The sequence below is a fragment of the Rhagoletis pomonella genome, unplaced genomic scaffold (genome assembly GCF_013731165.1).
Source record: "Rhagoletis pomonella isolate Grant_MI unplaced genomic scaffold, Rhpom_1.0 Rhpom_scaffold_00008, whole genome shotgun sequence".
NCBI classification, from domain to species: Eukaryota; Metazoa; Arthropoda; class Insecta; order Diptera; family Tephritidae; genus Rhagoletis; species Rhagoletis pomonella.
This window is the reverse complement of record NW_023458562.1, coordinates 43983367-43989472: the sequence shown is the minus strand read 5'-3', so window position 1 is coordinate 43989472 and position 6106 is coordinate 43983367. Positions and strand designations below refer to the sequence as shown.

Here is a 6106-nt window from a genome sequence, read left to right as displayed (position 1 = left end):
TCACCGAAACAACAGCCCTTGGAATCGTAGAAAGGACTGTCGTGGTTACCTTTCAGTTCCTACCGTTTAGTAGGAAATACAGGTCAAGAGCCAGATCTTCGGCTGACTTGCGGTGACGTCGATGAGGTTAGTATTTTCAATAAGCCTTCTTAAAATCACTGTACGTGCGTAGTTAGATAAATATTTCGATTGGTAGTTCTAGAGTCCGAATGATTATCAGATGGACTGAGCATGAGCTGCACTCTCCATCATTTCGCTCACCCGAAAAGTGGAATTTGCAAGCAATACATGCCATTAGCTCACTTTTGTTTCACCTGCTGATAATAACATTTTCTTCTATGAGTAACTGCACACATATGTACATACATATGTATATATACATATGTACATTAGGGTAGTCCTAAATGTAGGAAGAAAATTTTTATATCACATTTCCTAACCTCAACCCCTACGTCCATGCTACTATAGTCGAAAATATCACATATAAATTTTGGTCCCGGTTGGAGACGGTTAAGGCGAGGAGCACAAGGGGCATAGTTCAGGTTCCTCTATGGAGACTCAAAAATTTAAAATAATGTTTTTTCATCTAATACCCAAAATCGACACTTCTATAGTCGAAGATATCACATATAAATTTTGGTCCCGGTTGGAGACGCAGAATCAAAAGATGAAAATATTTTTTTAAGGCGTAGCGCATAGTGGTCAAAAGTCAGATTCCTCTATAGAGACTCAAAAAATTAAAATAAATTTTTTTTGCATTTGATACATTTGACTGTGGTATTACCGATTGCAGGGGTGAAAAAATCGCTAATTTGATTTTTTAAGGACCACCCTAATGTGCATACATACATTCATTTATACATATATAAGTTTGTAATTCATTATTGGCTAAGGTCTCAGCCATTCCAGCCAACGGCAGCTAGGTATGAATTACCTCCACCTCGACAATCATTTAGCTTTCAACGCTCTGGAGTTTTCAGTGAACAGCCAAAGTGCGCGGACGTTTCATTTGGGGTTAGTGGTTGTATCGGTTAGTTGGTTTTGATTTGAGTGTGCGCGAAAAATATTGATACAGGTTTTGAAAATTCATATCACTATAAATGTAGTCTAGTCTAATGATTGTTTATATTTAATTTATGTATAAACAACGTTGAAGCACGTGTGAACATCCAATTCTAACACACTTCTTCATTGAAATGTATTTCGTGAAAGTGTTGATAGCAATGCGAAGGTGTACAAATATATAACCAAATAGAAAAGTAAAATAAATAATTTATAATAATAAATAACCAATACACAGTCAATCATAATCAAGGGCGAAAGAAAGAAATCACTATTATTACCAAGTTATGCGCGAATTTATTGCTATCTTTTTATATTCCTGAATTTAATGGATTCAATTTTATTATTGTAATTTTTTATGTCTTAAAAGTTAAACCTTGCCCGAATGAATTTGCGAAAATAACTGACTAATGATTATAAATACAAACTTAAGTCATTGTAGCCTTCAGTGAAAGGTATTATGAAATGTGCAGAATGGTAATTTATTTAATTAATAACAAGTCCTTATAAGTTGTTTAATAAATAGTTTAAAATGGCTTGAAAAAAGTTAATTAATCTCAAACGAAATAATATAACAACAGAAAAAATACTGAGAAGAATAAAAAATAACTGAAATAAAATAAGATAATATAAAATGAAATATGTACTATAGCATTAAAAACTAAAATGTTAAAATTTAAATTAATAAGCAAACAGAATTTAATCGCTTTCTCTTGTTTACAAATATTGAAGAAAGTTTTGCAACCTACAAATTTAAATCTCAATTCTATCTAACAAATAAGTTTTGAGTGTTTTATAAAACCAAGTGTTTAATATAAGTAGTGTTACGTCCTAAGTGGATCGCAGGGTGCTAATTTCATAAAAAAATACATTGCTAGTACGTCGACACTGAGGTATTCAATGCCTATAAAATTGAAGAAACTGATTTTTATCCAATCTATGGCGTTTTGTCTAGGAATTTTTCTCGAACTTTGTACTTTGTTTCGTTTCTTACCGGAATGTCAACTGACCTTCCCGACATCGAAAGACTGCGGGAGTTAACTATAAATGCAGCAAGCACCGAGAAGCAGGGCCGGATCAAGAATGTGGTGGCCCGGAGCTGTTATACATGTGAAAAATAATTATATTTTCATTTCAACAGCATCGTTAATTATTGACTTTTAACCATTTTTTATTTCTTCTTTGAAATTCGCGCCTGAATTCCTTTGTACTTGCTGATCATGTTGCATCCTGTATTAAACGACTGACCACGGCAGTCTCGTATTTAAACAGAGATGGAGTAACTAGTACGAATATTTTGTCTCTTTGAGCCGGCTTATTATTTCTGCCTGTACTTTTTCACCCCGCAAGGTTATTATTTCATCGCAGATTGCTGAGGGTAAATAATTTACTTGCCCTCGTCCCTTATTTCCATATTCTTTGATAAGTTCGGGGGTCATTCTGAGCTATTAGTCGAGAATTTCGCCAGAGCCAGAAGAAGCTGAGCTAGGTTCCACAAGAAGTATTAATGGTGCTGACAAATCTTCTTAAACCTAACGATATTTTCTGTATTCTCTGAAAAATTATTTTTTTGTTCTTTCGTCATCACAAGCGGCCCCGTCGGCGCTGCCTTTAATGCGGCACTACTGAGAATATATAAAAACACATACAGTGTAGAGACATTTTAGAATTCTGTGGCTATTTCCCTTTCTTTTATTTAACGTTTATTATTTTTTCATGAGCACTCAATTTCACGAAAGCAATTTAAGCGAAACATGATTTTAATTTTTTGAATTTTATATAGAAATTGACAGAAAATAAAAAAATCATTTTCCATGTAGGTCAAAATTTCAAAAATTTGTACAAAAATTTGAAAAATTCGACAACTTTTCTTCAAAATTTTGAGTTTTTAAATAGATTTTTTATAAATATAAAAATTTTCGGTTTATAAAGCAGTTAAAGTCTTTTGATTTTTCATGAATTTGGGTGTAAGACTGCCGCAAAAATATTTCAGGAAAATATTAATATTTACGAGAGCTGCGCCGATTTGAAAATACCTCTAAAAGTATAATTTTTTTGTTACGTTTATAAAATTTTTAAAAACTTTTATGCAGACCTTTCAAGCTTAAAACTTTTCTATTATCTGAGGTGATTTTTTGAAAAAATTTTAAAACCTAATTTCCATTTTCAAATGGATTCAGCTCATGTAAATTGTAATATTTTTCCGAAATATTTTAGCGGAAGTCTTACAATATAGAAAATTTTATAATTCCGATGGAAAAACAATACCTTTTTTTTTGTATGGCGAGTGATGTACCCTAATGCAATGCAATGTATGTATTTACTTACCTTTGATATTATTCAATGAAAGGCTTTGAATGTAAAATTACAATACTAAAAATACAATTATTACACAGCTGTTGCAGTAATTACTCGGATTTAATGAAAAAATTATAATTATGAGTATTCGTCTGAGTAGTTTCTTTTTTTGCTTCCTTCAAAGCACAGTAGCGTGCGAAAGTATGCGACCACTATCATATAGGAGAATGCGTAACGAAAATTTATAAAACGGTTTCATTCGAGTGCTCGTGAAATCATTTATTTCTGTTAGCCGATTAAAATAAAAGTTCATTGTAATTATTTCTCAAGTCCAATGTTGCATTTTATTATGAAAGTTATTGCTGACTGAAGAAAAGTATTACAAGTTTTTACTTTTTGTTCTCTTCCAGAAAATATTCATTTATTGTTATTTCATTTTTTTTAAATAATATTTGATTCTTAATATTTTTATTCTGTTTATCAAATATCATATCGAGACTCGAGGCAAATATTAACGAATTATACAATATGAGTTTAAGGTTTTCAATAAAAAATTTTGTTTTTAGTATTTTTTATTAATTTTTTTTTTTAATTATATTTTATTACATACATCCATTGAATAAAAGCGTTTTCATGGTTGTATTTAGATACGTAAATGTTTAATTCTGAGCTACACAATTTTACCCACCACTGTAAACGTGTATTTTTCTGTCGGCACCATATCAACGTGGCTGGCATTTTTAATTAAAATTTCATCGTTACTTAAATTTTTATTATATGTATGTACATAAATATGTATGGATGTATGCATTGTTTGTACACAAGTAAAAAGTGTTTGTCACCGTACGCTCCCAGATTAACTGGGTATGTGACTAATGCCGTCCGTGTATTTTTAATGCAAACCAATGTATTGGAATGCATACAGCAAATAAAATTAAATCGAAAAGGGCACAGAATTATTCGCATTGCTTTCCGCTGTGTGTATAACCAATTAGTGACAACAAATACAAAACGACAGACGATATAAAGCGCTATCAGCGTCTGATAGCATGCAAAACATACATACATACATATGTACATACGTATGTATGTACAATAAACCGTAGCGGAAAAAACTTTCAATTTAACTTTTTGCTTTAATTGATTTAGATAGATTTTTTTTTGTAAATTTAATTTACATAATTTTTAGAAACACATGTTTTCTTCTTTTTTAATTTTATTCTTAATTTTTTGTTGATTTTTAGATTTTATTGTAGCGGAAAAAAATTTTGCCGTACACCTCTGCGTCAAAGGCATTTTTACAAGGCAATTTGAAAAAAATGAATTTTTTTTTGGCCGAACGTAGGGGTCCCCTTTTACATTTCTCGTCATATCTACGGCATTTACAGTCTATCACTTAGTTTTATCGTCTTTTTTTACCTTAGAGGTGGTCCCATACTAATTTGGTTTAGATCCAAACATTGGATTTGGAAAGATTAACAGTACTCTTAAATTTGTATATGATATTTTGCTTAAAAATTACTTGGTTTAGTTTTTTTTGCTCAATTAAATTTTTTGATTTTATTGTTTTAAAAAGTAACAATTTTTTGCAAATCTAATTCACATAATTTTTAGAAACACATTTTTTATTCTTTTTTAATTTTTTGTTTATTAAGTTTTTGTTGGTTTTTAGATTTCATTGTTATAAAAACAAAAATACTTTTTAAGTTCACTTAATTTATAAAAACTAATTTTGTTTAAATAAATTGTTCTACTATTTTTCTTTTTTTTTAATTTTTATATTATTTTATTTTAAAAAGAAAAATAGAGTTTTTAATTCATTTAGTTTTAAGGATTTTATATATTTTTAATTTTTTTTTTTAAATTTCATTTACTATTTTTTAATTTATATTTTTAATTTTATTTAATTTTTTAAATATGTTTGCTAAACTACAAACAGGTAAACACAAAGACCTCCGTGTTAGCAAATTTTTCAATTAGTTTTTCTAAAGGCAGAAAAGAGCTTTCAAGATAGTTGCCAGTACTGACGACTGTCATACGAAATGTTTTTGTTTTTCGAAAGACTGTGATGTGTTGAAAGGCTGTTGCCAGAATTGCCCTGTTAGACTCAGGGATTATAAGGTGGTACGGTCATATGTATGTATATTAGGGTTGTCCAAAAATTGGGATTGTTCTATACCGAAAAATACCCGTATTTTTTTGTTTTGAAATCAAAAAATATTTAGAGGTCGCTTGAAAATCAATATTTTTCTCTTCAGGAGATTCACAGTAATAATACCCAATTATTTTTTTTACCATTTTTTCATAATAACTTTAATTTATAGGACCGCCAAAACCCCCAGAAAATGCAATAGGGGTATAAATAAAAAATCTTTGGTATTGAAAATGGTTAAATAAACAATTGGGTATTATTATTGGAAGTCTCTTGAAGAGAACCAGGGTTTCACGATAGAAAAATATTGATTTTCTAGAATTCCTTACCATTTCTACGTAAAATTGTTTTTTCCCCATATAAAATACATGCGAAACTTTGAGCGCTTTGAGCGACGCCTAAATATTTCATGATTTCAAAAAAAAAAAAAAATCGGGTATATTTTTTTCGAGGTAGAACAATCCTAGGGGGTGAGAGCATTAAAATTCCGACTTTACTCATTTTGGACACCCTTATGTGCACACATATATACATACATGTATCCATATATTATATGTACATACATATGTGTACAGAAATAACACAGTTATAAAA

The 6106-nt window shown here is 30.0% G+C and overlaps 1 protein-coding gene across 1 annotated transcript in view; it reads left to right on the top strand.

Moving 5' to 3' along the window:
- The first annotated feature begins 986 nt into the window (after positions 1–986).
- Positions 987–6106, top strand: part of LOC118744927 (bcl-2-related ovarian killer protein) — a 31934-nt gene continuing 26814 nt past the window's right edge. Inside the window, exon 1 of the mRNA XM_036478364.1 lies at positions 987–1030. The gene's annotated coding sequence lies outside the window, so the exon portion shown is untranslated. The remainder of the gene's footprint in view (positions 1031–6106) is intronic.